This window comes from Lutzomyia longipalpis, chromosome 2 (assembly GCF_024334085.1).
Source record: "Lutzomyia longipalpis isolate SR_M1_2022 chromosome 2, ASM2433408v1".
NCBI classification, from domain to species: domain Eukaryota; kingdom Metazoa; phylum Arthropoda; class Insecta; order Diptera; family Psychodidae; genus Lutzomyia; species Lutzomyia longipalpis.
The window spans coordinates 33,931,539-33,955,303 of record NC_074708.1 but is presented as its reverse complement, the minus strand read 5'-3'; the positions used below and the strand labels follow the sequence as shown (position 1 = coordinate 33,955,303).

General features: G+C 32.8%; 3 protein-coding genes across 4 annotated transcripts in view; 1 reads left to right on the top strand and 2 right to left on the bottom strand.

Moving 5' to 3' along the window:
- Positions 1-23,765, bottom strand: part of LOC129790211 (serine/threonine-protein phosphatase PP2A 65 kDa regulatory subunit) — a 620,353-nt gene that overhangs the window by 17,881 nt on the left and 578,707 nt on the right. The gene's annotated exons all lie outside the window — the stretch shown is intronic.
- LOC129790342 (clavesin-2-like) overlaps positions 1-23,765 on the top strand; it is an 891,203-nt gene that overhangs the window by 708,855 nt on the left and 158,583 nt on the right. The window lies entirely within an intron of this gene.
- Positions 1-23,765, bottom strand: part of LOC129790167 (chondroitin sulfate synthase 2) — a 178,164-nt gene that overhangs the window by 17,881 nt on the left and 136,518 nt on the right. The gene's annotated exons all lie outside the window — the stretch shown is intronic.

Genomic DNA, 23,765 nt, shown 5'->3' with positions numbered 1-23,765 from the left:
TTATGCATCGTATAGTTAAAAAGCAATTTATGTTGTACATACAAATTCATGACTCTGAGTCAGACACCCAAAAAACCAGCAATTAAAGGAAAAAAGTTCTTCATTAAAAATCATACCAAACTCAGCTGCCTTTCGACAATCCGCTAATTAAGTTAAAATGTATATGTGGCTTCCCGTAATGAAAAGCTTCCCACCCTCGCAAAGTAAATTTCGAGGTTTTTGGGTACGAAATGACGTTCTGCCGTTTGCCTTCAGGCATGCGACCCATGTATTCATTTCTGTAATCGCATCTGGTGGCGGAAAGACGGAAAAACTTTGTGACATGCGGTTTTACCTATATGTAACGAATTATCTTCTTACAAAACGTTATGTACTCTTGATATTTTTCATGATTAAATAATATGTTATGGAATTAAGAAATAAAGTGGTAGTAGATTTATTATTTATATGCCCCCTTGCACCAAAAAATCCTGCACATACTTATAATTTTTTTTATGTTTTTTATGGAAAAATATTTTAGAAAGCTTTCAGAGCGATTTTTTTCTTAATATTAATGCTAATGTATTTTAACCAAAAAGAATCCAATTATAACTTTTATAACAAAATCAAATCAATAGAAATACTTGAAAAGGCTTTTGAAAAATTAAAATAAAATTGGCATTTTCTCAACTCTGTGTATATAGGGAAAGAAGGAGTGGAAAATTAATATAATAATTTATGTGGTTTCCATGTCCTTGAGTATGAGGAAAAATTCTAAATATATTGTCGTATATATAGGGAGTAGAAGGCTTACAATTTAAAATATGGCCGTTATTTGGAATTAGTCTAAAAAATAAAATTAAACTAAGTTTTATTTAATTTCTTCTTCATTTCCAGGCTTTAAATTTTCTCTAATTATAATCTTTAATCTAAATTAACATATAGTTTATTTGAAGTCCTTCAAAGTCTTTTGTGCAACTAACACCACCCATGACACTCCTATTGCGTATCTGTATAAGACATAGCTCTCACATTAGAGCGCGGGCAAAGTGTTTTATTAATAAAGTGTTCTGTCTGGTTTCTTTGCAATTTCCCGAGAAATCCGAGAAATGAATTGTAAATAGTATTTATGCCGAACCATAAACATTTTACAGTTATTGACAATGTGGAAAATATGCGAAGCAAATACGTTACCACACTAAGCAATTGCTTAGTGTGGTATTATATATTTCTGTGCTTTCCCTAGAGGAAATTATTTATAAAATTTCACAAACAAATTTTCACTACATATACTCTTGATTTAGAATGGTTGCAGTTAAATCAGTGTATGTGTATGGCTCACATCAAAGAGAATTTGCACTGTGAATATGTCGCCCCATGTTATATTTCAATAAACCCCCTTTTTGGCATAAAATTTAATTTTTTTATCGCTCTGCCATGAATGATGCACAAATGGATTCCATTTAATGGCTTTGGCAAAAGATTCATCCCCATCTTCATTAAACCAGAAACTCAAACAAGAGTTATTTTATCAGAAAATTATATTTGAAAAATTATTAATTGATCAAAAGCATTTAAAAGTTAATTTTGAGTCAATTTTCTACCACTCTACTCCATGATTGGTATGAGAATTAATAAATTTTATCTGTTGGCAAATTAATTAATTCAAATTGATCTGTATACTTAGTAGTACTTGCCTAGAATACTTAACATGAATTGTTGATTCATAATCAATTCAAACTACATCCACTATATAAGTATGCTAGACACCACACTGTGAGTTCAACAGTGTTTATCTCCAAAAATCAATAGACTTCCTCTTCATAAATTTCATCACACTGACTATAAGAAATTTAAATTTTGTATAAACCCTGGTATAAACTGATGATACCGCATAAGAGTGAGAGTTTCACTTTATTTCGTCGCAATTGACTGACTATCCTTCATTAAGAAGAAAAATAAGACACAAAAAGCCAACTTAACGTGAAATCTCACAAAATTGTGCATAATAAAAAGAAATCATCAGTATATGAATCGATCGAATGACTGGCCTTTTTATGGGATCACCCTCATCATTTTCCACTGGGGGAGGATCAGAGTAAATCTCCAGATACGGGTATAGCATGTAGAATAAATAAACCTCAAGGTATAATATCCCCCAAAAGTACGATTTGCCCGCCCATCATTTCTTATTATTGATGGTCCATTTCCAATAATCGCATGGCCAAATGTGACTTTGATTTATTACACCCCTCCTGTTTGATTCTTCATACTGTTTGAGAGAAGAAAAAAACTCACAGCAAAGTAGACACAATTGCCCAGAATTTTTGCTATCATTCCTTATCCAACCTCTAATATTGCAACCATGACGGACCATGATGGATATATTGAAGTGAGAAATCATTTATTGTATGTGTGATAGCTGTCGTGATATGCGAAAACTTATCTCACTCCCATTTTCACGCATTCATCCACTGATTGAGTTATATTTCTTTTATATTGTGTTGAAAGATTTGGGATAAAAGTAACCTTAAATGTGTTGAGATGGGTACATAGTAACAAAGCTTTGTGGAAAAGCTCTGAAGCTTCAAAGCTACACTTTCTTTGAAGGGAGTCTCATTTTTAAGTCAAGTGATTTTTAGCCTACTTAAAATGTCACAAAGCTTTTTACTGACTTTAGCTAGCTACACTATTTCCGGCCTATTATGTCGATTTTATTTTATAAAAAAATACGAAATTCTTTTTCAATTTCAAATCGATCGCAATGTAAAATAATTGATTCTCCATATTTGTTTTCAATTGAATTAAAAGTTTTTCAAAGAAAAATAAGCAAAAAGTTTCTTTGTGAGTTTTGAAAATCTGGAATATTGGAATATAAGCTTTTGTCTGAGAAATTTAATTAAAAAGCTTTCACTGCAACGATTATGTCACAAACAGAACGTGGGAGTAAATAGCAAAGAGCTGATGCTTCCATAAGTTCTATAATCTATATGTGTAGAAACTTTTCATCTCGGAAAATTGTATAAATAATTTAAACTTAATTTTAATTTTGTTTCACAAAACTTTTGTTCATTGATTTTAATTTTCTTTTAACTAGAAATTTCTATTAAGATGAAAATGAAATTTCTGCTTAAAAATTAATTAAGTATGTGTAGATGCCTATCTTTCTCTCTATTAATTTACTATAAGCAAGGTATTAAAATTTGACAACTTTTTGCTAAATTACTATGAACAATTAAAATTCTTTTATGTTTAACAAATGAATTTTTAAAAATTCTTTGAAAAATCATCAAAAGAGAATACTCCAAAAGTAATTTTGCTGAAGAATTAAATAGGTATGAATATAATATAAAACGGTAGATAGGAAAACAAGTGAGTGAGATTGAATTATGTGAATAAAGCAAGGATTGGAATTTATTGTAATTTAGTATGGAGTAAGGATAGGAATTTCTCCATTCAAGAGCACTTAATTGTCTTGCAGACAATACATGGATTTCAACGGTGAAGAAATCGAAAGTGGAGAATTCCTTTTCAAGTATTTATTGATCTACTTTCGCCTATCTGGGACAATTTCATAATATAAATTAAATATTTCTCCAATGATCTTGAATCCTTTATTAAGAAATGGTCGGAGAAAACGCGCAGATTTTGTTGAGTGTCACAGCCGGAACGACACAGAAGTATGTATGTATATTTTCTGTCTTCGATGTTATTTTAATTAATTCTCTTAACGCAACCCCCATGGAGGGAAAAAATGTCTCTCCAAAAGGGGAAAAAAGAGTGTTCGTATCGAAATCATTACAATCACCCCCTCCTTACTTTCCATTCACACTAAAAATAGGAAAAACGAATTGAATTTCTTTATCGATTGTCTCTCATTGTTTTTGTGTCTTTTCCCACAATACTCTCAGATAAATTCCCCGAAAACCCTTCTGAGAGTTCACCATATGGTTCATTTTTTTCCCCAATTTATTCACTTGTACCTACCAAATTGGAATTTTCTCTCATGAACCCACCATATTTTTGTACTCAAAAATGACAACATCAGCATTGTTATTTCTATACATATTGCGTACAAGGTGGTGGACTACAAGAAGGTGAAAAATATATATTGGAAACACCACCCCCCATATATTTATGATGTTATATCATTATACCCATTCATACTTAACGAATGAATTGATAGCAGGTGAATAGAATCAATTTTGATTAATTCCCCTATCTTGAAAATTATTTACCACACAGCTTTTATAAAATATAAAATGTTGTCAATGTACCTGTATGTAAATGACCTTAATAACATTTAAATATTTAACTTTATATTACTGGTAGGTGCTCTAGAACTCAACATAGAGAATCCCATAGAAATTAAAATTCTTCGTAGTTTATTACGCAGACTTTTTTCATTAATTATATTTTTTATTCTTCTTCGGGCCGTTATAATTTTTAAAACGGCATGCTAATAAAAATCAATCATATTTTGAAAAAAATATACATGTTGTTTGTCTTTGCATAGAAATTCTGATAAAAGTACATATTGACTGCAATAATAATAAAAACCAATCAATCAAAAAGATATAAAACAGTGTCCAACACATCAAACCATTGTCAAAAAAATCTTGTGGTTGTTTATGAGGGGAAGGTGGATGAATACTTTATGAAATATGTATGAGATTCAATGCAAAAATTTATGAATTATGTATTTAATCGTACTATTTTGGACTGAATTATTTAAGTCAATAAACGATATAATCTTTATGAATACCTTCAACTAACTTTAATTGATCTTTTAATGTTAAGGAACGTCACAAAGGTACAACAAGGTGAGAAAGGTTAAAAAAAATTTCCATTGGTGTAATTTTGGTAATTATATTCTTGTAGTGAAATGAAAAATGTACGCCATGTCCCAATAATTTATTTCTGTGAATTTTTCAGGAGAAGAGAAAATTGAATTCACGCGCTCTGATGGACAACTTTTAGGGGAGCAAAAGCTGAAGAATAAAATCCAATTTTTTTCTTTTCTACATTTTAGGCAAAACAGTCTAAAAGGCATTTCTGGTAACAGATGTGTGGTAATAAACCAATGTTGGGTTTAAAATACTATACATATAGGCGAAAAGGAATTGAAAATCCTGAGATTCGCAGCATTTTAATAACGGATTAAAAATTAATTGAGAAATTAGCAAGGCATTAACTCTGATTTAAAACACTGAAATTGAAAAAGTTTATCACAATGAAATCATAGCGTATAAAAGTTTTTCTCATTTATAAACACTTCAGTTTGTAATAAAATGAAAAATTTGTTGTATTGTTAGAAAACAATTCAATTTCTCTACACACAATATTGCAGTAAATTGAAGTATTGCATTTTTGTAATGCACATGTAGGTAACATATAGGTAACGTACGACTAAAATTAGCGATTGAAGTGGATCAGGTTTTTTTTGGAAATGTGTAGTATCTGCTGGGCCTTACCTTAAATTAGTTGCTATGGAGAGAAACAACTGGTGATGCACACCATGAAATTGATCTTGGCAAGTGCTCGAAATACACTTCCATATGCAACTGTATGCAATGTTAATAATATGTAGGTTTATATCCAATGCAGAAGAATATATATAGTTAGAAGTCTCTGAAATTCCAATGACACGCACTAAGAATTTTCTCGACGAAAGTAAAACTCAAATTGTTGATGTATTTTTGTATATCACTTTAATATTTCATTGGTTTGGTATTAAGACATCAAAATGGTTATATATTTAGCTCATTAAACGATTCTCTTGTGATGCTTTTTATATGAAATTTCTTTTAATTTTTATTAATTGCACTTGACAGAAATATCATGCGCTCTCGGGATTGATGGGAGATGATGCGAGAATCACTCAAAGAATTTTCAAAACTCGACGAATTTGATTTATTCAAATTTTCCTTTTCTTATTAAATTTTTTTTTTTTTAATTTTAATGTGTATTTTATTGGATTAGTTTGTGGGATACCTTCTGTTACAAACAAAAAAAGAAATATCCCAAAGCAAACTATCACAAATAGTTGAATTGCATAAAATTGGAAACCGATAGAGACGACGTGCGAGAATTGAATTTTCGTATCACCCAGCAATAACGATCTATTCACTTCAGCGTTAGTCTATTAACTGACGGTGGTGTCGATGTGCGGTGAACAACTGAGTGTGGAATTTGTATGAAAGTCGCGACTGGATGTGACGGATGCATCCCGACCCGACGCACTTCCCATCCCACTGGGTCCTGGACGCGTCGATTTAAATGTGCGCAAAACTCAGTTGCAAGAAGTAATACACATCCTCTCATGTGGCCCATCCACCCAACCTTCTTTTCTCCTTTTATTACATGAACCACGCTTTCTCCTGCTTCCCCCATTCTTAGCACTCTGTCCACTCATGCGCCCTTGTCTTGTTGATATTCAGAGTGCATCATCTTAAAGGAAGCGAAACGTCATCCAGAACAACCACACAGCCACTACACATGAGATTTCTTTTCTTCTTCTCACGTTTAAATTTTCGCAAAGGACACACAAGACAAGAAAAAGTGCCAAAACTAGAGATTTATTAACTTTTCAAAATCTTCATTATAAAATCCTCGTTTCTTTTTCGTGGTACATGAGAAACCCCTCAGTAAGCAAAAAAAAGTCATGAGACGAAAAGGGACGCCAATAATTCTACCCTCTGCCTTTAGCACCCTAACAAAAAAAAATTCTCAAGCCACTTGCCACATTATTCACCCCCCCGAAATCCAAAAGGACAGGATTTTTTTTCCCGCACCCTGATGCTGAATTTTTTTTATTATGAGATGATGCGAAGGGTTCCAATTTCCATATTCGCAGCCAATGAATTCTCAAATTAAAATGCATAATAATGAAGTGACTATATACCTACATATAGCCATGCTCGCCCAACCCATAAATTTGGGAAATATTCACCCCGAGAATTTATTTATTATACTGTCTCTAGCTATTAATGATATTGTCATCTTACATTGTTATAAGGGTTACAAGATGGGCAATTTTGTGTCTTTGAATTTTGATATATTATTTTGCAAATCTGGACCAGTGTAAAGTCAAATAACGTCCTCAATCCTTAGATTCAGAATTTATTTAAAATACCTACATAAATCTTCCTTAATTAATTTTTTTATTCAAAAAATTATGAGAACGTAACACTTGATTTTTTAAAAGTTTTTTTAATCAATTATATAGATCCTTTAAAGGAGATTATGATATTTTTTTTAGTAAAATTTACTTTCAACGTTTTCTTGATGTCTTTGTTTGTATCATGTACTCTAGAGATCAAACGGTAAGAGATAGTGAGCTCTCATTAAAAAAACCAACTCCTAAAAAGTATTCTGCATTCAAGGGATGAAATACGCGACCCTGATTTTTCTCCGTAGCTTTTTTCTATATAGGTATTTATTTAGACCATTTTTTTATCTAGATTATTCTAACTTGTTTTCCTTTGTTCTTCAAACAATTATTTTTCCCTAAAAAAATACAATAATAAGTTACCGCATTTAGATTATAATCAAAAAGCAATTTTACGTTTACATATTATGTACTGCTATGTGTTTTATGTGGTTCTATGTAGAATATCTTAGCGAAAATGAATAGAATTAGGCATCAAAGGAAAATTAAAACGACAAAACACCGCAAAATGATATTCAATTCTTTTCAATTTTCTTGCATATTTTCCACAACATTTTCGGTGTATTTTCTATAACAATATGCTTATTACCTTTTCGCGTACAAAAGGAACACTTTTAATTAACGAGCAGGTAATTAATCAAATTTACGGTCTTCGAATTAATGATTATACTGATTGAATATCTTTATGCCTAAAAGAAAAAAAGCTTTTGTCATTTTTTTTCTATGGCAAAGGTATTCCAAAGTTTCTATAAATTTTGTAAAAAAAAGCACAAATGTTAGAAAATTGATTTTGAACCTAAACCTAAAGCACGAAAAGCTGAGTCACATTAATTAATAACAAAGGGTGTCAAATTGGTAAGTATGACGACGATATTGATCTGAGAATGATAAATTATCACCGTATACGTATTATTTTGTATTTTAGGTCTAACACTGACGTGCAAAATTGTTGACTAACCATTAATAAACATATTGTCGTATTATTTTTGTATTTATCATTTTCCTCACTATTTTGTGGATAACCTGGGGTTGGGATAAATAATTATTGTATTATGCGTATATTGTTAATTCGGTATATAACATAGGTATTAAATTAAATCACAACTAATAGCCATCCGCATCGATAATTGACAAATAAATCTAATTAACTTTTGGGGATTTACACTTCAAGGTTTAATTTTAGTTTTTGGCTATTATAATAAATTTACTAGATCCATAAAGCCTGAATGCTGCCAAAAACTATACAAATGCAATTTTAATTGAGTTACAATGTGGATTATTGAGCAGTTTGTATACAAAAACCACAAAATATAATTTCACAAGTGGCCCACGGGCAGATGACATGTTATGTCGTAAAATCTATTAACTAAAACTTATAATAAATCTCACATTTTGTTTAACCCTTTAAGGTTTTTTGGGTCATACGCTGACCCAAACGTGAAACATTTTATTTTTTCAATTATTTATGAATGTAATTGTTTTTCCATGTTACAAATGCATCAAATTCACGCATAAGGGGTCAAAGAAGACGTTCTGAGTGAGAAAAGTCCTCTAAAAAAATTCATAGAATAAAAATCGCGATAAAAGAGCGCATGTTTCAATGTTTTTATGTTTCATGTTGGACGTTAAAGGGTTAAGTTAGAGCTCTATTAAGATGACATATTTTGAACATTTTCTCAGTAAAGAGTTTCATGATCATTTTACATAATTCTCGCATGCTGAATTTAGTCTCATTATATACAAAACTTTAATAGATAGTAGGAGGTGAAAATAGCTGAGGAAAGTAGCAGGATTATGGAGTCATAATGATATTCATTTTCTTATATGGACCAAGACGGAGATGAGATTTTGTTTTGCACATGAAAACGACAAAATCTTTTTAAATTTTCAAGGATGGGTGGATGTTATGTAAGGATGACTACCTATTTAAATATTTAGTCTGCGCTTCTTGCAATTTTTTCCCCATAACTATACAAAATAATGAATGCATATTATATTACTATAAAAAATAATAGAATATTTTAGTATAAAGAGATACTCTCAACAGAAGGCAATAAATAAAATATAATGCTCAATTAATTCACTTGTCCCGGATTATCTTAATACACATATCCTTTGGGAATATCCTTGAGTGAGAAGTTCTTTTTTTCGTCGATTACTCTCGGATTTCAGTGCCCTCGGAATACATTTCAAATCGGAATCCCTCCACATTTCCTCTCGCACATCCTCTCATTACTGTTTATTCACCCAAACCCCCACTGATAAAATGAGCGGCAGAACCGCCACATCAACGACCCCAATCCAATTGCTTATGCTCCCCCGCCGGTGCTCTCGGAAAAGCATATCTTTTCACACGAGACCCTCTCTCGCTTTTCTTTATTCTTCACTCGAAAGTGCTCGAAAGCCACTTACTATACTGCTGCTGATAAAAAAAAGAAGCCCCATCTCCCCGCCACTACAGAGACCTTTTCTCCCAACGAACGACGTCACGAAGGATCCCGGAATGGATTTCTTTCTCGCATCTTAACCCACGGCATGGACTGTGGGGGTGTAATCAATGAAATTCACTTGTGATGAAAATCCCCAAGAAAGTGGTTTAATGTAATGACAAAAGTGAGGGCGTCGACGGAGCCCCATGGGGGGAGAGAGAGACATGTGAAATACCATTTGAACAGCAAAACCAATAGAGGGTGAAACAAAGCTTCGCAACGTTTAAATCCCACAACATTTTCAACTCAATCTATTTTCAATGTCAACCAAAAGGGGAACAACTCCATCACGTAGCACACAGGGATGTGTATAACTTTTCACACTATCCTAACTTTCTTTTCGAAGGACCTCTTCTTACAGTCTCAGAGGGATTTTCCGGTGTTGTGCCAGAGGCAGAATGACTTTGTAGAAAATAATTCAATATTTTCACGAACTTTCGTCTTTATCTGGCGACTCAGTGAAAAGGAAAATGCAGTGTTGAGTTTTTTTTTTCAAACGGAAAATATTTATACATGTAGCTTAGAGTTATAAATCTCTCTGTTTGGCACTTCTGCAATCCTTGAATGGTGTAGTCGATTCAGAAGAAAATCCTTCTCTGACAAATATCTTCTTCAACTTGGCAACTATCACCCTCAATTTTAAAACAAAAAGCATGACTGTGTGTGCATTTAAAAAAAAATCAAAAAGTTAGTTCTCCTTTAACTCATTGCGGCAATATTTTGTTTATGAAATATGTGTGTGAAAGGAGAATCCAAAATTATAACAATGATTTGTTAGTGTTCGATGGGGTGCGACACACGTTTTGTCGCGCGCAAAGGAGATTAATTAAAGTGAAATATATGCATATAAATGAAATCCAAAATGCAAATTGAGGAAATGAGAGAAAATATCAAATTGCATTTAAAAGCATGGAGGGAATGTAATGCCCTTTCTATGCTAATGTGAGACTTTCCAATCAATTAATTTTTTTAATTTAAATTTTCATCACCCAAAAATTACAATTTCTACAGAACGCAATTACAATGTAAAACAGAAGTTGATAGAGGGTTGAAAAATAACGAGATAAAAATGTAAATGGAATGAATAAAAAACATAACAAAAACACCTACATATATACACTATATTATGGAGTGTATTTCCGGGTTGTAAGTTAAGGATGGAAATAAGAAAAAAAATTTAAATAATTCACAAGGACAACACATGAAACTGTCTCTGAATATTATATCCCAGAAATAAACTTCTAATGTTATTAACTTTAAAATGTATGCTAAAAAGAATATGAATTTGTAAGTTAGTATAAATTGCATTTTATGGAAAATACTAAAATACTATTTGGTACTCTGACTTTAGGAAAACACGTGGAAAATTTCGTGTACTTTTGATATTGTACCATTCACCTTAAGCTCACAGTAGCAAAGGAGATTAATGTGAAGATTTAGTGCCTTGCATACATAATGACGAAGGAGGTTTCACAGAATCGTCAAATACATCCTGGAATTTCTATCGAAGCATCCCTGAGAGGTACTTTTATGAATAATAATGCTCAAGTTGTGTGATAGCACTATTTCCTTCCCAAATCATTTACACACCCTTAGCAGTATTTTGGGAGCTATACTCCACCGCATGCAATGGATGAAGTCATGGGAAACGGAAATTTGAATTGGGGAAATTGTGATTGTAGGGGAACGTGGCCCAAATCGGACCGCCGCCCAATTGCGACCGCCCCTTTTTCTCGTAAATGACGAAATATTATAAAATTAGTTTCACTACATTATGAAGATATTATAGTAAGATAATGTTAGCGCCTAAAATAAATTAATTTGGTACACAACAGGACTAATAAAAAATCAAAATTCATTTTCAGCACTTGGCCGACATTTTCTGATTTTAGAAACCAAGTTGATATGAGTTTTTTTCCCACTATTATGTCTCATATTATGCCGCGTTTCTGTAGCTTAGAGGGTCTAGTTTATTACTTGATTTACAATTTTTTGAAAGATTTTAGGTATTTTAAGTAATTAAGTGAAAATGTAATACATGCAGAATGGTCTAATTGCGACCCCCAAAATGTTTCAATTCGGACCGTCTATTTCCACCACTCACCACGGTAAAGCAGCCGCGCATGCGTGTAGTGGTGTGGAAGTGTCTCTCTCACACAGACCGCGCTGTGTTTTGATTTCGGGAAAATCAATATTTTTTCACGTTTCTTGAAAGTTTTTTCACAGTGCAAATGTTCCTACAGCCAAAGGGGAGTGCAGTTAGTGTAATTTACGCATTCCTCAGAAGAATTTTCGTGGATTTTCTGGGAATTACGTCAGTGAGTGCGCAATTGTCGGTGTGTGTGAAAGTGTGTGTAGTCACCTCAAGGGCGAAATGTCAAAACAAATGTGGGGAAGAATGAAAATAAATTCTTGATTTTCCGGCTTTTCCGGGTAATTCATGGCAGTTTCCCTATTTATAGTAGTGATAAATGTGATCTACTAGTGATAAACCCACAAATTACGGCAAAAAAAGGGGGTCGCATTTAGAACACTCGGGGGGTCGCAATTAGAACACCGTGGTGAAAAAGTGCAATTTTAGCAACTTTTTTTAATTCCATTATTACTCAGAACAGGTAAGAGATAGAATGTTTGCATCTATAGAACAAAGTTAGCCTATTAAATGACCTTTCCAATGGTACCAAACTTGGGAAGATTTAATTCATTTTAATATGACTTTTTTCAATCCTTCTGAAACAGAATTTAGGGGGTCGCAATTGGGCCACGTTCCCCTATATATGGGAAAGATATATGAGAAACAGTAAAGCGAAACAAATCGAATACACCACATAAACTAATTTTATATAACCCAAAGCTATTTATTGAGTGTTAACCCGGAATTGTCAATTCAGTTGTAGTTTCAGTTACAAAACACAGTTGCAGATTGATTTATAGGAAGCATAGTAGTGTATTAAAAGAAAATTCCACCCTCTCTATTCGCATTTATTATTTTACTACTTATAGCATCCCCTTGTAGACTAAAATGTTTATCATTTAATGTCCATCAAATCACTCTCCATCATTGCATTATTATGAAATCATGAACCTCCTGACTGCACAAAGCAGTAAAAATATCATAGACATTTTTTATGAAGAAAAATATGTAGGTATATATATAAGTTACATATCATAATGTATTATGCAATATTTTCATGGAAAGATAGAATATAAAATTTGCTAAATGTAAAAAAATGTTTTTCATGGCGTATGTGTTGCATAAATATTATGTATAAATATGAGGATGAATTGAGGCAGGATGAGAAAATTTTATGGAAATTTTATATGTGATGGATTTTCGTTATTAATATGGAAATTATTGTCCTCAAGCATTTTCCCATAAATCTATCTGATTCCTCCCAAATTTGAATTATAACGTGAACTTCATCCCACACTCAACCTCTCATCTTGTTCGGCATTTTATCCATATTTCAATCAGTCGAAAAGAAATCGCCTCGAAAGAAATTCTGCCAAAACACCCGTCTTTTTTTTTCTTCCAGCCACACATTTTATTGAGCAAGTAAACATATTAAATTTTAAAAGGAAAAACGGCAGAACACCGTTCCTATATATATAGCTAATTTGACTATATAAATTATCTTCGTCTTTCCATCATAATTTATTAAAATGAGATATAAATTATTAAAACAAAGTGAACGTTAGAAATATTTATACAGAGAATTTAATTGAGGTAATCAATTTTTTACCTACGTATTCTGAATTATGTAATCTATGACATAATTTTTTACACACTCCACTGCACTTTTTGCAAAACTACCATATAATGTAGTAAAATATTCCGTTAGAGAAAAAATTTAGGTAATACAAAAAACACAGAAAGGAAGGAAAGTATTAATAAAATATGCATATTTCCATTTTCACAATGCCAATTTTCTTAGTTGGAAAAGAAATGCTGCGGGCTATATGAGAACGAAATCCCCTCAGAATGCCCAAATATTATATGTTATATACCTACGCTTTATTGTATAACTCAATTTTTGTGGTAGAGAATGAAATTAAGGTAAGACTGATAAGAAACCCTAATGGTTTGTCTCTGTTTCCTTCACCCCATGCTGCATATTGTATTGTAGGCTATATATGTACATAATATACATACATAGCAAAGGTACCTACACCTCTCCTTCCACTCAATAATGTATAGAATTTGGAATTGAAGAAAAACCCTTGTTTCCCCTATCGAAACGCAAAGGTTTATAATGTAAAGTATTCAACAAAATCTTTTAACCGTGTAGAAAAATTCATTAGGGTGACCTTTTTTTTTAAATTTCTTACGATAAAAAAACCTCAGAAAATGAGCAATACAGAAATGAAAGGAAGAATAAAAAAATCATGTAGCATCTCCCTTGAAAATTGTTTTCTTTTATTTTTGTCTGGAAGGTAAAACCTTGCAAAAACATACCCATTTTACCTATTTTAAATATTAATGTTCTATATGAATTAGTTGGTATACCACAATCGTGGCATACCAAGTATTGTAATCGTCGGAAAAACCGACCACCTCAGATCGGGCTCAAACTTGGTATGAGCACGTTTTAGACATCCCACATTACGAAAATGGTGGTGGAAAATTTTTGATCCGGCCGGCCGGCCTGCCGGCCGGCCTGCCGGCCTGCCGTTGGTCCCCATTTTGCCTTATAGCTCGAGAACGGTAATAGATAGAGACTTCCGGTTTAAAGTTTTCTATAGAAATGTGGGTGTAAATTTTCATATTTTTGCATTTTCAAAATCCAAGATGGCCGCCGTCCGCCATTTTGGAATACCGTCAACCACTTCCCTTATAGCTAGAGGTCTGAAATTTTAGTATGTTGTAGAGCTCAGTGAGACGTTTTCATCAACAATTCATACTTCAAAATCGATCAAGCGGTTTAGCAAATATGGCGGCCTAAAGCAAAAAGTGTTTTTTCGATATATCTCGAGAACGGCTTGACCGATTTTGACCATCTTGGTATCAAATGAAAGGTATTGAGAAGCCCTACAACTGTTTAGAACATTTCAAGTTTCAAAAACATCCGCAAGAGGCGCTAAAATCAAAAACAAAAATTGCCTAACTTTAAGGGGCTATATCTCCCAACATCTGTTATCGTTTTCCTTTAAATTTTGATATGTTGTAGCCTGACTCAATATCTTTCATCAGTCCGAAAATGAAGAAATTCTATGTTACCGTTTAGAAGATATAGCCATTTGAAAAATTCTTAAATTTGAAAAGTTCTAAGAGCCATATCTCTTGAACGGATTGTCCGATTTTGCTCAATTTCGTATCAAATTAAAGGTTTTGCAAAACTCTACAACTTTCTAGAACATCAGAAACCTGTAGGACCATTCCTTCAGGACGAAAAGTGCAAAAAACTGTTTTTGTTGAACAAAAATCCGCCATTTTGTGTTCTGGAGGTGACCTTGAAATGTTTCGAAATATATGTCAGATTATAGCTTATTTCAATACCTTTCTAGAACTAGTCAAGAAATTTCTGTAGGTCTAATAGAACTTAAGATATAAGCATTTTAATCTGTCAAATTGCTAAATTTTACAAAAAAAATCGACTTTGCCTACTAATACTACTCACAAATTAAATTACAACGCATAAACTGACCCATCCGCGTTGTGGTATACCAACTCTAATAACTGGACGCGTTATGATTGACTTTATAATGTTGTACTATAATTTCTAAAATATTTCACTGTCATGTTACAGCTCAGAAGCATGATTTTTATGCATGAAGAATTTAGAGTGATATAAAAGTGAAAATATTATGGAGGGAAAGGAGAAACTCTATATAGAGACATTTCCACCCCCTATCAAAAAAGAGCAAACAAACCTACAATTTTCAACCTAAAAAAATTTCCTTTAGCAAATATTTATGAAACAATTTGGGCAAATTGGAATTTATCGAGATACAAAAAATAGACTTTAGGAATTCCACACAAGTAGAAGAATATAAGCTGCGGAGGGAAACAATCGATAAAATCATAAATTTCCTAATGCATTATTCATTTACTTTTAAAATTTTCATCTTCACACTGGTGGAAAAAAAACTCCACGATGAAAATGAAAGCCGATGGAAATTATTGGGGATGAGAAAATAATTAAAGAAGATTAAAAGTTATACTTTGGCGCCTTTATCATTATCCCAAATTACATCACGGCGGTACATTCATGTGCGCTTTGGAGGTACATCACCATGAGGGGTTGGACCACCCAACCACATTTTATTTCTCATTTCGTAAAAGCAACCATGAAAGTGCGTTATTAACGGTGAATGTTAATAAATATGTATATGAGCACGAGAGCTTTTCAAGTGCCCGAGGGTATAGGAACCAGCGAACGAAAAAGGTGTGCTTAAATTTAATATGATTTGTCAGAATGGAATAAATTTTACTTGTGCAAATAGAGAATATTCATCTTTAGCTCGTTGCAAAAACCAAAGAGATCCCACATACGTCTACATACTCCCCGGGATCTTTCTCCTTCCCACACGATACTTCAGCTCTCTATATTTGAATAGACTGTGTGTATGAAATAAAACAACCCCCTTCCGTATTTACATAGAATTTTCCACTGCATATAGAGGGAAATGTGCTGAAAAGAGCAATTCAAATTAAGCAAAATAATGTTGGTACTTGTGAACTTCTATGTACCATCACAAATTCACTCTTCATTTTATATTTTATTAATAGTAAAAGGAAACATCAAACAGAAATAAAATTGAAAGAAAGCATGGAAAGCATAAGTCTTTGCAAAGTATATTAAACAAAAATTTATTATGTTTCAAAAAGGCATTATTGTATGACAATGAATGGCAAAAAAGGTAATAGTTAACATTGAATACGACTTAACTCTGGGGCATGTTACAATTAAATTTAGAGATAATGAAAATGTCTGAACACTTTATCCGCTTAAACCCTATTCTTAGCTTGTGTTGACTGTACTAGAGAGTTGTCCTGTCGTCTCTGGGTGAGATAAAAGTATTCTATTGTTCTTATATAGTTGAGAGCTTAATCTACTCGGATGGCATTTCTAGATTCTTATGATGAATAAACTTGCAAATTTATCCGAGAAGATAAAATTAGTAAGATAGGTAATCCTAAAACTTTTCCATGGTAAAGAAAATCATTCAAAAGGTTGAATCTTCTTGCTATGTTGAAGGGAAAATATGTAGAATAGTGAATCAAAATATAAGTGAGGAGGGCTTAAATCTGAGTCTTAACTAAAGCTGGGATAGAATAGAGAGATTTTTAGTAAATTAATTTCTAGTTTCTCTTTCACCTCTTTCTCCAGACCTCTTAGCCCTATCTATCGGAGAATGAATCGATAGAAATTAATCTCTCTTAGCCCCAGTCTTCCCTAATATTCCCGCCTATTCTTTGGCTTTTATTTAATGAGGTGTATTTTTTGAAAATTGTGCCTTAACTAAATTACTCAAACTGTATGTCCCCGTCTTATATTTTCTATGGGTTAAATGATGCTATATACTGTAGGAGTTTATACTTGCGATACGAAACATATTATACGGGCTATGTAGTAGCTATATGTCACTTAGGGTAGAGTAATTCACTTTGAATAGCCGTGGATAGAATCAACTCAGAGGAATGCGTTCTTCTTCCTAAACAAAAAGAATCATCTCATTCCTTCTCTTTTGTGCATGAATGTCAACGTTTAACCACCCCGTTGGATGAAGTGAGATCACGTATTTATGTGAAGAATAGTTGGATATTAATCACAATAATTGCATTTACTTTATTACCACATAAGTAAAAGAGATGAAAGAAGTTGGTGTGCGTTATGGAAAAAGTGTGTGAAAATTGCTATGTATTATACATATGCAGCATATAGGTTGTCCACTGGAATATGTGGGACATTATGTACAATATATGGATGTGAATGAAAGAAGAGATCATCTGTGTATAGTGTTATGTGCTTTAAAAGCCCAATTGAGATGAAATTAGGCAGTTACTTGTATATCAACGTCAGTCACTGAAGATCGTTCGTTGCAGCAGTTCCTCTCCCTAAAAGAAGATTGTGTGATCAAATGGTGAGTGTGTCCTGTGAAGAGATTTTTTGTCACCAATAAATCCTTCAAAGTTAGGGACAATAATTTAAGAATGTTAAAAGTATTTTTTTAAAAAATCCGTTGTGCTGTGTTAATGCAGAAGAAATATAAAGAGTTCTTTTGAGAAAAAAAAAACATTAATATACATCAAGCAAGTTGCAGAAGAAATAACTTATCAGAGAATGTAAGTATATGCGTATGGTAAGTTGGAAATAAAAAAAATCTAAAATGAAACTTTACTGATTTGGTACCACAGAGAATTTAAAATTATACAATTCATGAAATTTAAACTTGATCATAATTTTATCATTTTGTGAATGATCGTGCAATTTCACTCCATGCCATGAGAACAGAGCAATAATATATTAATGAAGGAAAAAATTGAGTAATTTTAAGCATAATCTGAGACGAAAATAACATTATAACATTATATATGGTGTGGCTACGATCAACGAGTCACAGAATGGGAGTATAATCATTTTAAAAAGGTCTAGAGGTCAAATTCATTTAGTTTGCATTTCACTGTACGAGTATTTGTGTACCATATGCTTTAATGTGGGAGCACTTTTATATGTACATTATATGAAAGCGGATTGTGCTGGGGAAAATATTATACCACACATTATACCCCAGCACTGATAACTTCCACATTATCCCACCTCACAATTCACAGTCACACCAGCTATATGTAATTTGGTCAATGCTCCTCTGTATACTGTTTATCCTTTTCTTGACATTTTCCCATCCACAAGACGATTTAATGGCTAAAACGAGAAAAAAAATCACTCGAAGGAACTCTTAGTCCTTCCTTTCACGTTAAATGATACTAAAATTTGCAATTATTTTTATTGCGCCGACATAAATGTGTTGAGAAGTGAGGGGGGAAAAAGGGCGCATCAGCTGAGAAGATAAAAATTTTAATTGAATGGGATTTTCAGTATAAGAAGGAAATCTGGCTATTAATTTTTTAATTGAGTAAATTCAATAATTGATCGTTGATTTCATAAGCTACACGAACCCGCGAGTAAAGTGTGATGTGGTGGATGAAATTTAATAAATTTGAATTGACTTAATTAACCTTTTATGTTCTTGTGTATTGAGAGCACTTTGAGAGCAATTATTCCTTAGGAGGTCTTCATTCGTATTCTGCTATTTATATAACCATACATAAAAATTTTCCTACATATATATGTTTGCATTGGATAGATGAAAGAAATAGCAAACAAGTCGAGCGAAAATATTCTCGGGAGATAGGACAGGATATACAGAAGAAAGATGAAAGTCATAGTACTTTAAAATGAGGTACATACATACATATATGTATTGTATATAGCATTCATTGCATCTTTATGGTACAAATTGCAATAAATAAATTGAAATTGTTTGTAATATTGTATAAAGGCATAAAGTAACAATACCCGAGGATATTTAGTATGAAAGATTTTGTTAAATTGTATGATTATTTAATAGGGAGTTGCCACAATTAATTTATAATACAATTTAAATTCTTTTTAAGCATCAATTCCACGACCTTTTTGTACTTTCCCAAGATGAGATCACAGCCTCTTGTCGCTCTTTGCCACTGTGATGATCAAAATACCCTGAGATTCTTAAGTGTGAATGATGAGCGCATGGGTATACGAGGAGAGATGGAGGTTCCAGTTGGGCATATAAGTATAAAATGTGTGAAGGAGGCAACAGAATGCCCACATTTTCTTCACTTAATTTAAAAAGAAAAATGGATTATGTCGCTCTCAATTCCCTCTTGTTTACGGATCTCCCTCATTGTGATTGTGTGCTCAACAATATATTATGTAAATGTTACTGTACTGTCCATTGTACAACTTTGAATAACTTACAATGTCTATTTCCTCAATTTACTCTTTATTGATTTAATTAATATTTCCTTTTAGGTTCTTGTTGTGCTCAAATGTGCCACATATTGCATTAACGGACAACTACAGACACTGATTTCATCAGCTCGATTGATATAACCCAACGAGGATTGCTTTTGTTCTTCTGGGAAGCATTTTTATCCTATTGTGGTTACCATAAAATGCTTATATTATGTATTTTAGGGTTCATCAAATATGCCCCAGAGACAGCAACACATAGCGTCCTTCATTAACCACACCACATATGAACGGGAATTTTCTTCAAAGTCTTTTATGAATTCTTTTCTAAGTACTAGTGCCGCAGGAGTAATTTAGTCTCCTGCTGCCCAAGTGCTTATCAAAGTGTTCAATAAATCCACGTGTCTACGTTAGCATTTTGCCAGATAGCATAGCGATTAATGTGATGCGTGAGAGGCAAACAAATAACGCAATATAGAGACAATCAACGTGTTTATGGGATGAAAGGAGTAAAAAAGGAGTAAACCTACATATATACTCACATACATATATAGAGATGTAGCTAAGGAATCTGTATCAATATAGAAGAGGAGTGAAAATCACCATCCCTCAGGGAAGATAGGGTGTGATGGTGCCCATCATGTATGTAGAAAAGATAACTCTATCGTGCCATTCAGTCCATTTTATATGGGCCCCTTTGGTTGGCAAAGATGAAATCCGCAGGATATTTGCGACACCAACACACATCCTCTGTATAAAAGTAATGGTTCCGTTGTTGATTTCCCTCCTGAGTGAGCATCCTATGAACGGAAAATGCCAATTGATAGTGACAGAGTGCGACATAAAATGGGAATCCATTTTCCCTTTCACTGGTGCTCAGAGACAATTTTCCTTCACCCCTTGAACCACCTTCCCTCCCTTGATGTCCTGCTGTAGCACAAGTTTTATGGAGCACGAGGAGGTGAAGATAATCGTATCCTTGAATGGGAATACCGCATCTCATGAACTCTAGGACACCCAAGCTTAACAAATGGAAGGAATTCTTCGCTTTTTCAGCGTCAAAGGAAAATTTATCATTCCATTGAGTATTTTGATGACAGAAATTTCTCCACCCACACACCATAGTTCCATTCCACGATGGATACTGATATGTATACTCTATGTAAAAACAACAAGGTGAATTCCAGACACGTCTATCATTTGCACAAATTCTACCAGAAAATCCTGGCATTGTTCTGCGTATAAGCGCAATGTATATAAATATTCAGAGCAAGTATATAATTTAATCGAATTATCAGCTTTATGCGCCAAAAATAATTATATCTACTATATTAATTTACAGGTAGTTCCTGAATAGCTATGAATTCTTCATTAAAATAGTTCTACTGAAGAGGGTGCTTTAGAGAAATTCTAAATTAATATATATTCTAAATTAGACTAAATTCTGAGTAATTAGGGATGCTGTACAACTATTTTCATATTATTTATGGAAGATTGTTTGAGAAGATTTGTATGGCTCTGTTTGCTAAACGATTACCTATATATCTTAGATATTTTTTAAATTAATTTTAAGGGCATTTTTCATTAATTTAAAGCACATTAATCTTTTCCACTAGAGACAAAATGAATTAATTTTCTAGCCAGTATGGCCACAAAACGCAACAATTTACAAAAGGACAATTTGGTCCTTTAGCAGGGACCTAATGTACTTTTTTTCTCCTCCTATTTTTTATAAATCATTTCCATAAATTGACTTAATGAAAAGAACATCTAAATTATGAGGTATACTCTCCCCCTTTTATCCCAGCCAACATCATTAATTTCCCTCTTCAATGGGTCGAGGTCAAGAACCTAAAGAATTTTTGATTCTGGAATGTGAGGAGGGTTTATTATGATTAATATTATTTTAATGTTCCGAATAATCTACAGTAAAACCATATGGTTAACTATTGTGGATATTGAATGAATTCTTCTGACGTAAAAACTATTACTTATGCAGTATATGTAGTTTCAAAAATGTCATGTCCGTAACCTTCAAATGCAAAAGCTCGTCTCGTTACAAATTGTTCATGAAACAGTACCCACATAGATAGAGCAGAAGCGGGGATAGTAAACTGGGAAACATCCAGGACAAATGTTATGCAATTAAAATTCAGAATAGTGCTCACTGGTGGTAACCGCATACACTGCTAAGGACTTAAATGCTCTGAATTATGTATCAGTGGTTTCCATCATTCCAGCACATTCCGCAAAATCTCCTTCAACCATCTTTTCCATCACAGCACAGTCATTCTGAAGTTTGCGCGTGAGAAATTGCGACATTGCTGCCACCCACACATTGCCCAACAAAATCTCTTGGAGGTTAAATGTATTGAGATTTCTCGGTTGAAGTATTTTCATGAGGATAAGCCAGCTATCCCGTAAGATTTAACTCCCATTTAGCTTGATTTAATCGTAACACACATGCACAAAGTATACATACCTATATTATCTATGTACAATATGTACATATATTGTTTCGGTATAACGTCGTTTGTAAGCTTCAGAAGGTAAATAGAAGTGACTTTCACACAACCCCTGATTTTCAGAATATGTATTCAAACAAGAAAAGGTTGGTCAATTTAGTGAGAAAATGAGAAAAATCAGGAAAAACTTTTATCTTTGGCAGATTATCTTTCAGTAATGATTGTAGTAAATCCCAATTTGAATCGATATGAGTATAAAAGCGATCAGAAACAGTATCGTGCATTAGCCTCACAAGCAAAAAGTTTGAAAATATCAAACAAAAACATACCTATGTAGTTGTACTGAAAGCTTTATGTTATGGAGAATATTCATGAGAAAACGGTAGACAAATTGACAGATTAATTGGAATTGATTACTAACAATTTCCTAGGAAACTTTTTCATATTATGTGTACAAAGCCCACAAAATAAAGGGAAAATCTCTAACATGACAAAAACATTAATTTCTGTCTTTTGGAGATTTTTGTACGCCTTCTTACCCAAAATGTCTTCTAATGCATCACCATTTATTAGATGGTATAGGATGAGAAAAATCTTTGTGTAAATTTTTACATCCGTGCAAGGGACCGAGAGGGAAATTGATGGTGAAAGTGTCCCAGTGATATATTTCCCAATTTATAGTCATTTATCACGCATACACCACGTCATCAGCCTTGATCTCTTCCCAAGACGTTCTTCTCCACACCAAGGAACACCATACAACATTATTGGGAACCAAGTGTGAGATTTTATGTCAAACTAGGATTGATGTTCTATGTCCTGCCGCTTGTTTTTTTTTATATCGTTCCTCCCTCACATCATGTTTAAATCTTTATTCGCTTCATTCACTTGCAAAAAGCAAGAAATTTGGTTCTCACACTTTAGAGGAAAAAATCTGAGCTTTCGAAGCTTTCCAATCGTCTTACACAACATAAGGAAAATAAAAAGTGTGAAATGTAAAAACTTTTCAAATTGAACATTTTTTTCGAAGCTTAAATCTTTCGAAACTTCCTTTCAAAATGTCTTTATGTCGTATTTTTGCTTTGAAGTAAGAAGAGTGAAAACAGTGGCAAAAAAGTAAGACATTATTAGATATGGTTAAGGGAAAGCTCAAAAATTTATATTGCTCCTTTGAAGAAAAAATCGCAGCTAAATAAAAGAAATGAAATAGAAAAAAAGGAAATTCTTGTAGGAAATTTTCCATCCAATAACCTTTTCTCTAATAACATTGCACAATCTCGTCGAAAAATATGAAATTTTGAGCTTTTTCTTCTCTTTTGTGTGACTTTTTAGCACCAGTCTCCTCTAAATTTTAGGATAGGTATCAATCTTTTATAATAATTAATTTTTAAAAAAGTTATTTTTCGATATTTTATCTACCTTTTATTAAATCACTCAAATATTTTTAAATAATTTTGTGATTTTCAATTACACAGCCTATTATAACGACTCATATTGATTATTTTAAACAAAAAAGCTTACCTGGTGAATTTATTAATCATTTGTAGGCACACATAATACATTATACATTATTAATAGGAAACATATCCACAAATCAGAAACTAAATTGATAGTTCATTTAACACTTGTTATCATCATGATTTATTATGAAATTGTGAATACTTAAAGAGTCAAGTAAAAATTAAATCTAAAATTTTCGCATCCA